Here is a 17,893-nt window from a genome sequence, read left to right on the forward strand (position 1 = left end):
ATTCTGGATCATATTAAAAGTTTATTTGGTCCTGAAGTTCAGAAATATGTGATGGTCCTTTTCACACGTGGAGATGAACTGGAGGAAATGGATGAGCCATTGACAATTGAGGAATATCTACAAAGCAAAGATCATGCAGATCTCCAGGGACTGGTGACTAAATGTGAAGGAAAGTTTCACTGTTTCAATAACAAGAGTAAATCAGACAGTCAGGTACAAGAACTACTGAAGAAGATTGAACGGATGATCAGAGGGAAGAACAGAGGGAAACTTACCATGAAACAAATGAAAAGGCGTGACAGCAAAAGAGGTTATCCAGTCAATTGTAAGTTCTAGTGTGTGTGTGTGTGTGTGTGTATATATATATATATATATATATATATATATATATCTCAATCATAACATTATGAGCACTGACAGGTGAAGTGAATAACACTGATTATCTCTTCATCACAGCAACTGTTAGTGGGTGGATATATTAGGCAGAAAGTGAACATTTTGTCCTCAAAGTTGATGTGTTAGAAGCAGGAAAAATGGACAAGCGTAAGGATTTGAGCGAGTTTGACAAGGGTCAAATTGTGATGGCTAGACGACTGGGCCAGAGCATCTCCAAAACTGCAGCTCTTGTGGGGTGTTCCCGGTCTGCAGTGGTCAGTATCTATCAAAAGTGCTCCAAGGAAGGAACAGTGGTGAACCGGCGACAGGGTCATGGGCGGACAAGGCTCACTGATGCACGTGGGGAGCGAAGGCTGGCCCGTGTGGTCCGATCCAACAGACGAGCTACTGTAGCTCAAATTGCTCAAGGAGTTAATGCTGGTTCTGATAGAAAGGTGTCAGAATACACAGTGCATCACAGATTGTTGCGTATGGGGCTGCATAGCCGCAGACCAGTCAGGGTGCCCATGCTGACCCCTGTCCACCGCCGAAAGAGCCAACAGTGGACACGTGAGCATCAGAACTGGACCACGGAGCAATAGAAGAAGGTGGCCTGGTCTGATGAATCATATATATATATAATTTTTTTTTTTTTTTTTTTTTTACAAAGGTTGTGGGTGTAAATCTATTGGTCTTTTTAAATTGAAGTTAAAATCTTTTTTTAAAATCGTATCAACTTTGTAAACATTGACATGGTTGCTGTTAAATTGACTTTGAATTGATTTTTTTTTTTTTTTTTTGGTCCTGATAGTATGTGTATGTATGGTTTATTGTATGTAGTGTGTGTTATTTTATTGTTTATGTTGACCTGCCAGGGGACTGCGGGTGAAAATTAGCTTTTAGCTAAATCCAGTACAATGCATGGAATGGAAACATTTGTTAAAAATTGTACATGGTCCCTTTATAAATAAATAAAGTAAAGTAAGTAAAGTATTTTTTAGCAAACTATTTTAACACGAATATTTCAAAGGACGTTTTGGATTTCTTCATGAGAGTTGAGTGAAATAATTGTTTCATTGTCTTGTGATTGTGTGAGAAAAAAAAAAAAAAAAACACTAAAACCAGCCTGAGACGGTTAGCAGGTCTTGGTTTGTTTTTGGTCTGGCCTAGCTGGTGTTCAGCTGGTTGGTCAGCTGGTCAGTGGTCACAGCCTGACCAGTTAAACAAAAAGAGTGGTCAAAACCCCTCAAAACCAGCCTGCTAGACCAGCTATGACCAGCCTGGAAGATAGCAGCCTCATCTGATCCTCCAGACTCTAGCAATCCTGTTCAGCTCCAGCAGAGTTACATTGGGGTCAGTGTGTGTGTTCAGTGAGGTTTTGGCAGCCACTAGATGGCGCCCTGGCAGTGTCAGACATCTGAAATTATGTTTATCATTTCTAAAGCACTGAGAACTACAGTGAATAGAAGTTAGTGTGCGTGTTTGGAGATGGGTCTGTGTTCCAGTCAGTAAATTTCAAGTTTTGAAATGAATATGGAAAGTACGTATATAAAGGGGTCTGCAGATGGTTAAATGTTCTAATAGACCAATATCATTATTACAAACCCGATTCCAAAAAAGTTGGGACACTGTACAAATTGTGAATAAAAAAGGAATGCAATAATTTACAAATCTCATAAACTTATATTTCATTCACAATAGAATATAGATAACATATCAAATGTTGAAAGTGAGACATTTTGAAATGTCATGCCAAATATTGGCTCATTTTGGATTTCATGAGAGCTACACATTCCAAAAAAGTTGGGACAGGTAGCAACAAGAGGCTGGAAAAGTTAAATGTACAGCTGGAGGACCAATTTGCAACTTATTAGGTCAGTTGGCAACATGATTGGGTATAAAAAGAGTCTCTCAGAGTGGCAGTGTCTCTCAGAAGTCAAGATGGGCAGAGGATCACCAATTCCCCCAATGCTGCGGCGAAAAAACGCATACGCGTTCACGTCAAGTGCATTTTTGAGACATGAAAGTAATGAAGCAGCAGGCAGGACACCAGGGTTTTTCCTGACTGACTGCGGGCTGCAGGCTGTGGACACGTCAATGCCGTTTACATTCGGATCCAGTCGGGTTAAAGTTGTCGGGTCGGACTCGGATCAGGTTTATTCTTTTAAAAAAAAAATAATTTATGCACGTCGGGTTCGGGTAAGAAGTGATTCGGGTCGGGTACAGACTTTAGGACCCGAGAAGACTTCTAGTTCACAGGCGGGACTCTGTTAGTGTGTGGTGTGCTTTCCTGGTCACATCTCGGCACTCCACACACCAGAGGAAGAAAACGGTTAAAACTATGATTTCTTATCGTCATATTTGTGGTCTCTCACATTTTGAAAATCTTATAAGTCTTTAAAGATCTTTAAGTGTGACCCTAGCTTAAGGTTAAGGCTATAATTTCCATGATGCAGATAAACTGCGCGATTTAATTAACTGATAAATAAATCGAAAACAGAGCTGTCAAATCACAACATGGTCTAGTAGCGTCTGTGGCCCTGTTTCCACCTGCTATTAAAAGCAAATATTGTGCAAATACTCCACTTTTGGCCACTACTGTACATGATTAATCTTTAATCTGTTTGGTTGTTGATTATTTTCATAATCTATTTAATCAAGTAGTTGTTGTAGCTCTAGTTAATTTAAGTTTGTTTTGATCATCAGAAATAATTTCAGAAAAGTTGCTGAGTGTTGCTGAGGCTTCGACAAAACCTGATGATCTGTTATCTAGAAGTATCTAAAACTAGAAGTATTTCGCATTTCGTGGAGAGAGAGAATGATTGAGTACAGAAAGGCCTTAAAATCTGCTAGATCTGCTTATTTTTCAAAACTTTTAGAAGAAAATAAACAGGTATTTATTTGATACAGTGGCTAAATTAACAAGAAATAAAGCTTCAACTTCTGATGTTTCCAAAGAGCACAGCAGTAATGACTTTATGAACTTCTTTACTTGCAAGATTGATAATATTAGAGAAAAAATTATAACCATGCAACCGTCTATTACAGTATCGCGTCAGATAGTGCATTGTAGTGTCCCCGAGGAAAAATTGAATTCATTTACTGCTTTAGGAGAGGAAGAATTGTCTAAACTTAAACTTAAATCATCAAAATCAACAACATGTATGTTAGACCCTATACCGACTAAGCTATTGTAAGAGACGCTTCCAGAGGTCATAGATCCTCTTCTTAATATCGTCAATTCATCTTTATCACTAGGACACGTACCAAAAACTTTTAAGCTGGCTATTATTAAACCTCTTATTAAAAAACCACAACTTGATCCTAGAGAATTAGTCAATTGCAGGCCGATCTCAAATCTCACTTTTCTGTCAAAAATACTAGAAAAGGCAGTATCATCACAACTATGTTCCTTTTTAGAAAGAAATAGTATCTGTGAGGATTTCCAGTCAGGATTTAGACCGTACCATAGTACTGAGACTGCTCTCATTAGAGTTACTAATGATTTGCTCTTATCATCAGATCGTGGTTGTATCTCTCTATTAGTGTTACTGGATCTTAGTGCTGCATTTGACACTATTGATCACAATATTCTTTTAAATAGACTCGAAAATTATGTTGGCATTAGTGGAATTGCATTGTCATGGTTCAAATCATACTTATCTGACCGTTATCAGTTTGTAGTAGTAAACGAAGAGATGTCATATCGATCACAAGTTCAATATGGAGTACCGCAAGGCTCAGTACTAGGACCGTTGCTGTTCACTCTGTACATGCTACCCTTGGGAGATATCATTAGGAAGCATGGCGTTAGTTTTCACTGTTACTCTGATGATACTCAGCTCTATATTTCTTCACGCCCTGACGAAACTTACCAATTCACAAAATTAACAGAATGCATAGCTGATATAAAAAATTGGATGACCAGTAATTTCCTACTACTAAATTCAGAAAAAAACAGAGATTCTAATTTTTGGACCAAAAACGTCTTCACGTAATAACCTAGAATACTGTCTAACACTTGATGGCTGTTCTATTAAGTCTTCGTCGTCACTTAGGAACCTGGGTGTGCTCTTTGATACCAATCTTTCATTTGAAGGCCATGTTACTAGCATCTGTAAAACCGCATTCTTCCATCTTAAAAATATATCTAAACTACGACATATGCTCTCAATGACAAATGCAGAACAGTTAGTTCATGCGTTCATGACCTCAAGGCTAGATTACTGTAACGCTACACTGGGTGGTTGTTCTGCTCGCCTGATAAATAAATTACAGCTCGTACAAAATGCAGCAGCTAGAGTTCTTACTAGAACTAGGAAGTATGACCATATTAGCCCAGTTCTGCCAACACTGCATTGGCTTCCTGTTAAACATCGTATAGATTTTAAAATCTTGCTAATTACTTACAAAGCACTAAATGGTTTAGCTCCCCAGTACCTGAGCGAGCTCCTAATTCATTATAGTCCTTCACGTCTATTGCGATCTCAGAATTCAGGCCAGCTGATAATACCTAGAATATCAAAATCAACCGCAGGCGGTAGATCCTTCTCCTATTTGGCACCTAAACTCTGGAACAATCTTCCTAGCATTGTTCAGGAAGCAGACACACTCTGTCAGTTTAAATCTAGACTAAAAACGCATTTCTTTAACCTGGCATACACATAACACATTATCAATTTATATTTTCAAATCCGTTAAAGGATTATTAGGCTGCATAAATTAGGTCAGCCGGAACCGGGAACACTTCCTATAACACCAGATGTACTCGTTACATCAGAAGAAGAATGGCATCTACGCTAATATTAGTCTTTCTGGTTATCCCGAGGTTCACCGTAGTCAACCAGATCCGGGCCGTATCCAGGTGAGACCAAGGACCTGCGCCTTGACACGACCACAACGCAGCCCTGAAGTGTCAGCAGAGATTGAGTCAACTAGATCATCCACTGTGAGGGCCTCATCGACACGACAGCCACGACACAGTTCCTCAACAAACCGTCTATACCGCCGTGATGAATACGATCCTCAATTGGATGGAACTGGAATAAATACTTTGAATGTTGCGATCCTGTCGGATTTATGATAGCTACCTGAATCGTAACAAAGCACTGTTGGCCAGAGGAGAACTGGCCCCCCGACTAAGCCTGGTTTCTCCCAAGGTTTTTTTCTCCATTTAAACACCTATTTGCCACTTGTCTGCCACCTAATGTCACCTGATGGAGTTTGGGTTCCTTGCCGCTGTCGCCTTTGGCTTGCTTAGTTGGGGACACTTGACATTTGACTTGACATTTGATATTCAACAGTGCTTTGATCTGCCTGCATTGACACTATTCTTTTAAGAGCTGCTGTGCAGCCAAATAATGTACCAGTTATCAATGTAAAGCTGCTTTGACACAATCTACATTGTAAAAAGCGCTATATAAATAAAGGTGACTTGACTTATCTAGCATGATTTGAAGATCTTGAGTTACATGATCAGTGTCATTCATTTTATTTATTTACTTTACATGTGATTAGTCTTTTTGCTTCTGACATATTTATTATTCATCTCACATCATGTCTGTTGTAAAATGAAACGTGTTTGTTTTTGTCAGAACTACCAGAAAGCATCTGGAAGGAGAGGACAGAGAGATCCAGTGATCCAGAACCTGCAGAATGAAACATTGTGATACTGAAGAACAAAGAGGTTGGAGTTTATTCTTCATTCCTCATTCATTCATCATGATACTGAAGAACATGCTGATGCTCACTAGATTACAGGTTGAGAATAACAAATTAAAGCATGCATAGGCCTATAAAAACCCAAGTGAACTGACATTCACACTGGCCTCCAGTATAATTACCTGCTAATAAAGCAATGATTTTTTCTTCAGAGATCTTTTTTAGTTAACCAGCTTACAGCAAACACTGAACCAAATTATTTAAATATTGAGCAAGCATCTCATTGGCTGTGGAAACAGCAGCAGCCAATCAGCTTGTGTTGTGTAGGAAATTGTGATTGATTACAGATTACATGTCAAGCCTGCTCTATCTAGAGTTTCATGACCAAACTAGTGATTTATAACACAAATCATCTTCATGACATTAAAATAGATCATAATCGTGACACAGCAGTTGTCGAGCAGATTTGATGGGATTAAAATGACTATTGAACTCATCAGTGATCTTGAATTTGAGCTTCACTTTTCATTTCATGTTTGTCTCTCATTTGAAATCTCACATGATTTAATGTTTCTTCTAGACCTGATGGACATGAACAAGAAAGGAAAAACAGAAGGCAAAAAATTTGTCACCTGCCCTCAGTGTAAAAAAAGATTCACATGTAAATCAAGGCTGAAGATTCACACGAGGATCCACAGCGGAGAGAAACCTTACACCTGTGATCAATGCGGGAAGAGTTTCACTCGGGCCTCCGTTCTGAAATCACATCTGTCTTCTCATTCTGAAGAAGAGACCAGAAAACTCACACTAGAGAAAAACCTTTCAATCGTTCAGGGAGATGAAGAAGAGACCAGAACACTTTTAACAGAGACATGAATCTGAATGAATCCCTGAACATGAATCACTTTTACTTACTTTTTGTGCTTTAAGAAATAATTGATTAAACTTGATTAATAATTGATTAAACTCATTACTCATTTTATCAACAACTTATTGTTATTGTCCAATTTTATTTTCTGCTGATTCTTCTTGCATCAGGAATAATTTCATTATTATCAGTTATGAAAGCCAAGTATTATGTTTGGTTTGGTTAATTTTTTGGGGAACTAAATAATAATGTTCTAGGAATGTTCTTTATTAAATAAAATAATGTTCCCAGAATGTTGGAGGAAAGTTGTTTTTAAATAAACTAAACGTATTTTATACAGAACGTTCCCTAATAGTTATTTTTAAATTTTATTTTTGCAACCATAAAATAATGTTCCCAGAACGTTGCAGGGTAGTTATTTTTAAATAACATGAACATAGCTCATACAGAATGTTCCCTAATGGTTATTTTTAGGTTATTGTTTTTATAACCATGTAAACTAACCTTTCAATTAAAATGTTGCAGATGTTTTTGCATAATGACCTATACAGATCTCTGAAATTAGTTTAGTTCATGCAGCATTTAATAAAATGTAGAAATTAGATTAAAAAAAGCACATTATAATGTTAATGTTAAACTCACAGAAATTATAAATTCTTGGGTTTGTTTCTATCTTCATGAACTGTGCTTCATGTGCCCTCGCTTTCTCTTGCCTTAAACAAAAAGCCGCAAACTCACGTGATTTAAAAAATAACATTTTGTTTTACTGGCTGACTAACATTTGTTTAATAAATAATAGTTCAACCCACACATGACTGACAAACGAATGAAATTACTGTCTGTCAACATTATTAACAGTTTCACCCTTGATATCCAGTATCATATATACATGTCAAAGAGTTTGTTCTAGTTAGTTTGATGTTCATTCACACCACGAGGCTTCATGAAGTCATAACAATTACTATGAACTTTAAACAACACACAATCTTTACTAAATAAACTGTAATGATTACACATTTCACCACAGCTTTACACAACCAGCAGAAAGAGAGCAGCTGGAATAAAGATAAGCGATATGTAACGGTTTCACTGTTGCTGTCCATTGGTCACACCTTAATTTAGCAATATCTAATATTGCATTAGTATTGCGTCCTTCTCATGAGCATTTAATAATTTTTGACTTTTCAGTATGAGATTAATCTCTTTTTATGGCCCATTTTACCTTTAAAATTAAACCTACTTAATAATTATGCACACCTGAATATAAGGCGTTTTTTACTTCCAGCTTTCCTTAACAGTTATATATCACTTATAAATGATTAAATACAAAATTAATAGTAGTTATTAAGATTAATGTGGTTTGGAATTGGTAAAATGTGCTTGTAAAAATATCAACTTGCATAATTATTGTGCATGCACTGTAATACAGAGGAACAAATGATAAAATTCGGGTTGCTGAATATACGATCCCTTTCTTCAAAATCACTCTTTGTAAATGATATGATTATAGATTGTAACCTAGATGTGCTGTGTTTGGCAGAAACCTGGCTAAAACCAGACGATTACATTACTTTAAATGAGTCTAAACCCCAAGTGTCACGGTCACCGTCATGTTTAGTTTGTTTGTTTTCATCTGTCATGTGCTCCTTTGTTCCGCCACAATCTGTCACCATGGACACTAATCTCATCATCACAGCTGTTAGTCATTTTAGTTAATCGTCTGTGTATATTAGTTCAGTTCTGTTGGTGTGTCTTTGTCGGGTCTCGTATCCACTTGTGTTGTGTTGTGTTCCTGCCTGGATTCTGTATTCTCCCTTTGGATTATCAAGTAAAGACTTCCTTGTGAATTATCTTCTTCGTCGTGTGATATTTATACAACCAGCGCGTTACACCAAGATTAGTGTTACAAACACGAGCCTCATCTAAAGGGCAAAGGGGGAGGCGTTGCTGTAATTTATAGTAATATCTTCAGTATTACTCAAAAGTCTAGTTTCAAATATAATTCTTTTGAAGTGATGGTGCTTTATGTCAGTGATTCCCAACCACATTCCCAGAGGCCCCCAGTACTGCACATTTTGCATGTTTCCTCAATTAAACACACCTGATTCAGGTCATCAGCTCATTATAGCGACTTCAAGACCTAAAATGGGTGTGTCAGACAAAGGAGACTTGCAAAATGTGCACTGTTGAGGGGCCTCCAGGAAAGTGGTTGGGAACCACTGCTTTCCTTTTTTCCTTTTTTTCCAGTCAGGATTTAGACCATATCATAGTACTGAGACGGCTCTCATTAGAAATACAAATGATCTGCTCTTATCATCAGATCGTGGTTGTATCTCTCTATTAGAGTTACTGAATCTTAGTGCTGCATTTGAAACTGTTGACCACAACATTCTTTTGAATAGACTCGGAAATTATGTTGACCTTAGTAGAATTGCATTGGCATGGTTCAAATCACACTTATCTGACCGTTATCAGTTTGTAGTATTAAATGAAGAGATGTCATATCTGTCCAGTATGGAGTACCGCAAGGCTCAGTTCTAGGACTGTTGCTTTTCACCCTGTACATGCTACCCTTGAGAGAAATTATAAGGAAGCATGGCATTAGCTTTGACACAGAACTGCAAGAGAGGACCCAGGTGCAGAATAACAGTTAAAGGAGATTTATTAAACAGGACTCTAGACAAGGCGCAACCAGGAGAATGACGTATAACAAAGTTCAAACAACAGGGCAGATGACAATGACAGGCAGGAAGGATAATAACTGAAATCAGTCCAGGGAGACCACAGGATTCAGGACTTAATTGGCAGCACCAGATGGGAGATGTTGAAGACGAACAGGCAGGAACCCAAGGAACCAGAAGCTTGAATGATCTCTTAGAAGTAGCACCAATCTAGCTGCCAGGCAGATCGTCAGTGGCCAGGAATTCTCAGGATGCAGGTCAGGTTAGGGAAACAACACAAGACTCACATTAACAAAACAAAACACAAAGAGAACAAAGTAATACTTGAATTCACCAGGGCTATAACTTAGGACTGAAATAAAGATAACTAACAAGACTAAGACTAGAGCAAGGAAAACAGCAGTAACATAAAAACCCTGCAATGAACGCAATAAACCAGCAATGACATGAGGGAAAGAGGCAATATATAAAGGGAACAGCACAAGGATAAGGTGGACGCAATCACACTAATGAGGACTAAACCAGGGGCTGTGGTAACGAGAAACAAGGAGGCAGGACCAGTGGAGCACATGGCCAACACAAACAGAAACAGAGCCAAGTGTTCAGGCACAAGACAAACAAAGAAAGACTAAACAAAGACAAGACAGACAAGACTGTCTTTCTCTCAAGGTTTTTTTCTCCATTTTTGTAACCTGATGGAGTTTGGGTTCCTTGCCGCTGTTGCCTCTGGCTTGCTTACATAATTAACACATAATTACAGCAATCAGAAAAACTAATGTTAGGGTCAAGGGTATAGCTGTCAACTAAAGCAAACAGTGATCACCATAATGGTAAATACAAACATTTTTATTTTTAATAAAACATTTAAACCTGTTAATTCCCAGCAAGAACCTCTGTACAGGTATGAAAGAAACATGTTTGTATTTGTAAACTGGTTTCACACTCAGTGTGAAAGGGTCAAAAGGCTGTGGCTGTAAATCAGTTGTAGTTCTTATGTTTCTCTTTTTTCTGTTGTTGTTTCTCTGTCTTTCAGTGATTCTGCTTGTTAAGAGCAGGTGTTCATCAGTGTCTGGATTAATTAACTTCTTTTCATTCACTCTATCAAGTGGACTATATTAGTAAACTAATGTAGGGAATAGTGAATGAGGGTATAGGGTGTGATTTGGGACACAGCCTCTGAGGGTTGACTTTGAGCTCTGTTAATTCACAGTATATTCCTGGAGGCTACTTTCTCGAAAATGACAAATATTACCCAGAATGCACTGTTTGCTGTGGTATATTACTGTTTTAATGGAAAATGGTATGTTATTGTAAGAATTTGGCAGTTTTTTTACAGCAAGGTTTAACAGTGAATATGAAAAACTTAAGACAGTTTATATCAGTTGCTCACTAATCTCTTGCATGAAGTCTATTTCAGCTGTTAGCAATGAAGCGCTAGATAGAATTGTTAACGAATGATGCCATCTGGAGGTGCACATGCATAAATGCGTGATTGCATGTCTGTAGGCTACTGCGCATGCGTGAAGATGAGACTTAATGTCTGAGAGTCAATTGTGCATGTTTGCAGCCAGATCCTATTGGAATTAATTCAGACCTGAGTGATTTTGTGTGCTTTTGTGTGTTTGTGTGATTGTTTCAATGATTGGAGTGAAAGCTGTTACTGATTGTGAAGTCAAAAGTTAAAGTTTGAGATCTGTGAGGGGAATTCATGGGAACCGATCTCAAGTGTTGCTGCTGCCATTTTATTTCTACTCTTTGACATCTTTGACAGATCAAATCTGTTAGTTACTTTACATAGATAAAATACACTGGAACAGATACTGCTGAATACTTTACATTGAGCCTATAATGAACCATGTGAGACATTTTAAATCTATTCATAATAATATAGACATGAATACAGTTTGACACTGGAAAAATGAAAGCTTTGGTGCTTTTTATTTTTGAAAGTTTTATAATCATTGTCAGTTTCTGCACATATAAAAACTGTAACATGTTAATGATAAAATTACTTTATCACAGCGAATGTAGTCATTAGAAAATCAAACTGTATTTAGATTCGTATGGATATATTATGCTGCTATAGTTATTTAGCTGTAGTGGTTGATAAAGATGAGTGTCATTAGTGTTTGATTTTATGTTATTTTATCCATGTCATATTGTGAGAAATAACAGTATTAAGGCCCATTCACACCATGAACGATGACTATAAAGATATTGATAAAGATATAGTTTTAAAAATCATTCTAACTATTAAAGTATAGTAGTTCACACCACAACTATAACGATAAAACACAAAGAAACAATATTGTCAGAATCACTTTCAGAACATTTTTTCTCTGGCTGATTTGTGTTTTTGATATTGATATTAATATTGCTATTTACCTGTTGCAAAGAAATGTTATTTGCTTGCTTTTACGTTAAAGCCATATAAAGATGCTTGAAATCTGCTTGGAAAGTACCTGCAATACTTAAAGTGGTGTTAATGTAGAAACAAATGTATTTGACTTCCTCTTTTTTTGTAGAACAGCATGAGATGAGCAAAAGTTGTGAAAGTTAGGTTCCTGAACTTTTTTTTGTAACTAACCACAGAGTTTATCGAGAGGATACAGGGGCTGAAGAGAATGTCTTGAAACCACCAGCAGAGATGAGATAAAAGATGAAGATTAGTGCTTAAATGGTGCTACGACTGCTTTATTGACAGCTTTTGTACCTTCTTCTGAGACCTTAGTTTGTCCTACATAAAACCAAAAGCCTTAGTGTAGCCTCATCAGATGAGAAACACAATTTAGATTAACTTTATGCATCAGCATTATTTCAGTGGCCGACATTCATGTGAACATTTACTTTATGGAACCACAAATGAATCTGAAATCTGACCATTTGCACCTCTTCTTTTGAACCTTGTGCAGTTTTAATCTGATTCACTTGCCATTTATCATTTTTACTAAAGTTTCAAGACTGTCCTCATGAAAACCGTCAAATGAAATTACTAGCAAGGGCATGTACCAAACAGGAAGTGGGGCTGTTTTATAGCAACACCTTTGCATATTGACGTTGTAAGTGTCAATGCCACAGTCAACTAAGAATACCATAAAAGTTTAATTATCATGTTATCAAAATCTCCTGGAGGTGTTAAAAACTCACATTTACCTTCAGATTTTTATTTGTTAAAGAGACTGTCCATGTCCTGATCAATGGCTTGTTTAGTGCGACTCAAAATGAGAAATAACTGAATGATGTCTTTGTGTTTAATGCATGAATCTGGAGTAAAAGATTCACACTTGCATGATCAGAATCAGCTTTCTAACTTGTTTTCTGCTGATATTAACTGAGAATCAACATGGCCAAGCAGGACCGGCGTGGGTGGGAGTAGGATCCGTGGTCTGTAACAGATGTACTAACAGCTTTCACCAGCGCAAAACTTTCCAATTTTTTGGAATTGCATTCTCATGCTAATTTATTTAGTATATCTGGCCCTTTTGGTGATTAATGAATTAAGTAAAATGTGAATTGCTATTAATTGAAAGTGTCATCAGGTATTAATTCCTTAACAACATGTACTGATAGTGGACATTAATGTGTTAATGGGTCAAAGACATGTATTTCAGCTTCCAGCTCATTATTAAGTAATATATCATTGTGGTTATGATTATTGTTGACAACCCTACTAATATTACTTATTACTTAACAATTAGTTAATAGTCATACGCCTCAACAAGTAAAATCATTACATAATGATACTGTTGCAAATCATTAGATAATGATTAATTAAAACAGACAACTGAAAGATGAAAAACATGGCTTCGAACAATTGTGGTATTACTTCTGTGGTGTTTTTTCTGAGAGTCATGTGATTTAGAGAGATCAGACATCTCAGTAACATATAGATCCTTTCTGATTGGCTGACATGCATCTTACGTAACATGAGTACACTTATTTAAGCCCACAATGTAGTGGAAAAAGAACACATCAAAAGAATTCAAGAAAACAAGACACATCTCTTATATACTATCCAGCAGAAACACTCAGTTTGCTGTTCGGAACACAGATTTCCTGAGGTTTGACTTTTCTACATTTACATTTATTTCACTTTTAGCCAACTAAAACCCATTTAATAATTTTTGATTCATGGGGCATTCTGGGAATGTTAGTTCTGTTGGAACATTCCCAGAACAGAGCTTAGTTTTTTTTGTTTTTTTTTGTTATTCAGAATGTAGCCTATGTTTTATGTTGTTCGGTGAATTAATGATTCTAAAATGCTCAATGCGGAAGCGCTTAACATGTTTAATGCATTAGACAGTAGCTAATGTTGGAGGATACACCTTATCGATGATGCAAGCAGATGAGCCCAGAATGTGATTAAGTCATTTTGAAAAGTGATTATTTTTGGAAGACTTTTATTTTTGACGGGTGTTGAGGCTGTTGCACGTAGACGTGTGTGTTCAGTCATGTTCGAGAAGGTTACCTCAATGGAAGATTATCGGGGCTTAAGTCGGTTAAAGGATGTAATCACTGTTTTTGTGAACTTTGACCCGTGTTTCAGTTTAAGAGGTTTTTTTTTCTTCGTATTGCTTTTTCCCGTGGATTGCATTAGCTGCTGGAGTGACGCAGTAACACGAGAACTGTTAGTGCATATAAAGTACAAATTTGCTTGATTAGAGACAATTGAAAATATTTGTTACATTTTTTACAGACTTTTGTACTTCTTACGTTTTGATTGAGAAGCAGAGTTATGGATTAATTAGATGCACCTATTACAATTATTTAGGCCGATTACAAATTTTTTTTTTTTTTTTGTAAGTGTGACCTGCCAGCGCTGATTTTTGCCAATTCTGATTTTCTTTCCAACATGTTCTCCAACCAATACGACCATATAGGTCGTTTGTCACTTTCCCGAAATACGACCAGAGGCGCGTTTACTAAAGTTGCGCCCCTGTCGACAACAGGACACTTTTATTTTAATGCATTGTTCCCTTTTATCTGTGTCAGTTTTCGGGCTTCGCGTAGCTCAATTGGCAGAACATTGCAATATGCAATCATGTGATCATGCAATCGTGGGTTCGATCCCAGGGAACGTATGTGCTCATAAAGAGTGTATCCACTATAAATCACTAAGGGTAGGTTTAGGGATGGGATGGGTGTAGTCGTTAATAATAATAATAAAAAAAAAAATCAGTTTTGCTAAATTGAAATGGTGTAAAAACTCCACACATTGCATTTAAATGATCCCACATTTTGATTGGTAACGACAGTCGTACGTCATTTCATGACGACAGACGTAACACGACACTGTAATTATTTTTACGCCGGCTAGAGGGCGCATGACTTTAAAACGTAAATATAGGTCGTAATAAGGTGCTTGAAAAACGACCTATAGGGTTTTGGAGGACTGTTTCTTTCTTTCTAAGAACTTTTATTGACAGCATAACAAAAATCTACTTTTCTTCAATGCAAAATTTAATTTTCATAAAATGTTATTAAACATTACAATGTTCTACAGTATGTGCATTGTAAATCTGTTAATCATTCAAACGGTTCCTTGAGCCGCTGTTAAGTTTCCACCGTTGGCATAGAGCCTGGAGTTGTCTCATTCCTGACCAGCCTGTTCTCCTGCCCTAATGTTTGGACCGTGTTCTCACCTGTCTTGTGTTTTGTCTTTTGTTAAAAATATCACCCCCCTGCTCATTCTGCGTCTGGGTCCTTCCTTCTTAGGGCTGTCTCTGTCAGGATTCTATGTATGGACAGGCAAATATGTTGGCTTGTAAATTATACACTACCGGTCAAAAGTTTGGAAACATTACTATTTTTAATGTTTAATAAAGTCTCTTATGCTCATTAAGGCTGCATTTATTTAATAATAAATACAGAAAAAATTATATTGTGAAATATTATTACAATTTAAAATTATGGTTTTCTATTTTAATATACTTTAAAATATAATTTATTTCTGTGATGCAAAGATGAATTTTCAGCATCATTACTCCAGTCTTCAGTGTCACATGATCCTTCAGAAATCATTGTAATATGCTGATTTATTATCAATGTTGGAAACCGTTGTGCTGCTTAATATTATTTTATAACCTGTGATTGTAATGATTAGGTCAACAGAGTGAGGATCCATCTGCAGCTTTTATTGAATTTAAGTTGACAGACACAATAATAGTAAGGATGAGCCAGTGGCAGAAACAGTGACAGGCAGTGATCTGGGTAGGCAGCAAACAATCAGATTCCCAAGGCAGGCAGAGATCAGGGCAGGCAGAAAACATACACAATCCAGGAACAGGCAAGGGTCAAGGCAGGCAGCAGAGAATCAGAAACGCGTAACAGTCCAAGGTCAAACACAAGAATACAAAATCCAGGGGAAATGCTCAGAAATGTCAGATAGGGCTAAACAAGACTTCGCATGAAGGTGTGGATGCAAGTGTCTTTAATGTGTGTGTGTGTGTGTGAGTGAGTGATTATATAATGGGTAGCAGGTGCAGGGTGATCAGTCCAAGGTATGAGGGTAGATGGGAAATGGAGTCCAAATGATGTGTGTAGTCCAGGGTGGAGTGCCCTCTGGTGGCAATGATGGGCACTCTCACTGGTGATCGTGACAGTGATACTTTTTCAGGATTCTTTGATGAATAAAAAGTTAAAAAATATCAGCATTTATTTAAAATAGAAATCTTTTGTAACAATACACTGAAAATTCAGCTTTGCATCACAGAAATAAATTATATTTTAAAGTATATTAAAATAGAAAACCATTGTTTTAAATTGTAATAATATTTCACAATATTATTGTTTTTTCTGTATTTATTATGAAATAAATGCAGCCTTAATGAGCATAAGAGACTTTGTTCAAAAACATTAAAAATAGTAATGTTTCCAAACTTTTGACTGGTAGTGTATATGTGTACAGATGATGTTCAAATAACACTTTTTAGAGCTTACTGTACTTCTCTTTCACCACTTACTTGTGGTGTAAATATAGTAACACTAAAATGAAAAAGCTCCAGTTGGCATGTAATGATGCTTTAAGAATTTTGCTTAAGCTCCCAATGTGGATATGTGCAAGCCAGATGTTTGTATCTAATAATATTCCTACTATGCATGCTTGTCAGCCACCAGCTCAGTCACCTTCCCCGCACTACATTTCCCAGCATCCCTCCTGATCCACACCTGCACCCAGTCAGCTCATCATCTCATTACATGGATTCCTGATTTATCTCCTGTCTTCTGTTCCTTGTGTCGTTTCCCTGGATTCTCCACTCAGCCTGCATCACCGTCTTCACTGCAATACATGGACTGTATTACCACCAGCCAAGTTCACCATCTGCCATTCAGTGACTGTTTCCTCTTACCTGTTTATGTTTTGCCCAGTTCTATAATACCTCCAATAAAGCACTGTTTGTTTGCTGCTCACCTCATCTGCCCTCTTCTGTGTGCGTGACAATGCTGTGTTAAGGAATTATATGTATAACTTCATGTGTTGTCAATACTGGAATTTCTAACTTTACGATACGATACCTACGGTACTAATATTGATATTTGATACCATTCTCAATACCACAGGGGAAAAAACTGCCACAACAATCAGGCCTTAAAATTGTGATTATCAAAAGATAAATATATAACAAGGCTAGAACATGACAATGAGGTATATTTTTACATGAACAAAACCACCTTGAGGTAGTGCACTTGTCATACATAAGGCAATAAAATGCAAAAACAAAAGTACAACCTTTTCTATTTTCAAGTAAAAAAAAAAAATAAATAATTTATACAAAGTGTGCGAACAATCCTTAAAGGATTAGTTCACTTCATAATTTCCTGATATTTTACTCACCTCCAAAAACTTTTTAACCACACATGCTCGTCTTGCACTGGCTCTGTGATCCACCAAGTACTATATAAAAACATTGTTTGTACACATTGATCTACTGGTTCTTGTCACAAAAATACAAAACTTTGTAATTATTTATGTATAATTGTGTTTTAAAATCTATGCAGAGTTCCAGTGTTCTTTGAGAAACGATGGCGGTCTGGACTGTCTACCTGTCTCTCTGTCTTCTGGTCGCTTTGAATGCTTCAGGTAAAACTATTATTCCACGTCTCACATCATAACTGTTATTTTAACATGAATTGAAGCACATCTGGGACTCTGTAACGACTGATCAGAAGCAGAAATGATCTAATACAGTATGTGCACCTGAGTTTGTCTCTGAATTATTATGATAATATTCAGACAATAAAACAACAATAATTATCATTGATAATTATCTGATCATTATATCAGCTAAAGTTGTTGATTCATATGAAT

At 36.8% G+C, this 17,893-nt stretch overlaps 1 protein-coding gene and 1 long non-coding RNA gene across 2 annotated transcripts in view; both read left to right on the forward strand.

Annotated features, from left to right (window-relative positions):
* Positions 1-17,893, forward strand: part of LOC127510237 (macrophage mannose receptor 1-like) — a 144,660-nt gene that overhangs the window by 80,271 nt on the left and 46,496 nt on the right. The gene's annotated exons all lie outside the window — the stretch shown is intronic.
* Positions 13,556-16,995, forward strand: LOC127508078 (uncharacterized). The gene is made up of 2 exons (XR_007928682.1): positions 13,556-13,646; positions 16,695-16,995. It is a non-coding gene; the product is annotated as an uncharacterized LOC127508078 (long non-coding RNA).

The sequence above is a fragment of the Ctenopharyngodon idella genome, chromosome 3 (genome assembly GCF_019924925.1).
Source record: "Ctenopharyngodon idella isolate HZGC_01 chromosome 3, HZGC01, whole genome shotgun sequence".
Lineage (NCBI taxonomy): Eukaryota > Metazoa > Chordata > Actinopteri > Cypriniformes > Xenocyprididae > Ctenopharyngodon > Ctenopharyngodon idella.